Below are 238 nucleotides of genomic sequence, written 5' to 3'. Positions count from 1 at the left end.
GCTTGACTTCGCTAGTGCCTTCGTGAGTCACTTGTAAAGTGTCCCACATTTCTTTTGCATTTTGGCACTGCGAGTCCCTAAAAAACTCATCATAGGATAGGGTCGATGTGATGATATTGTTGGCGCGTAGGTTATGCTGGACCCTCTTGTGCTCATCATCGGTCCATAGACTTTTAGGCTTGTCTTTAGGTTCATCGTCCACTAGATGTTGTGGAACGAAAGGGCCGTTGACTACGGA

This window comes from Lupinus angustifolius, chromosome LG20 (assembly GCF_001865875.1).
Source record: "Lupinus angustifolius cultivar Tanjil chromosome LG20, LupAngTanjil_v1.0, whole genome shotgun sequence".
Taxonomy (NCBI): Eukaryota; Viridiplantae; Streptophyta; class Magnoliopsida; order Fabales; family Fabaceae; genus Lupinus; species Lupinus angustifolius.
The sequence above is the reverse complement of the archived record's forward strand: the minus strand, read 5'-3'. Positions refer to the sequence as shown.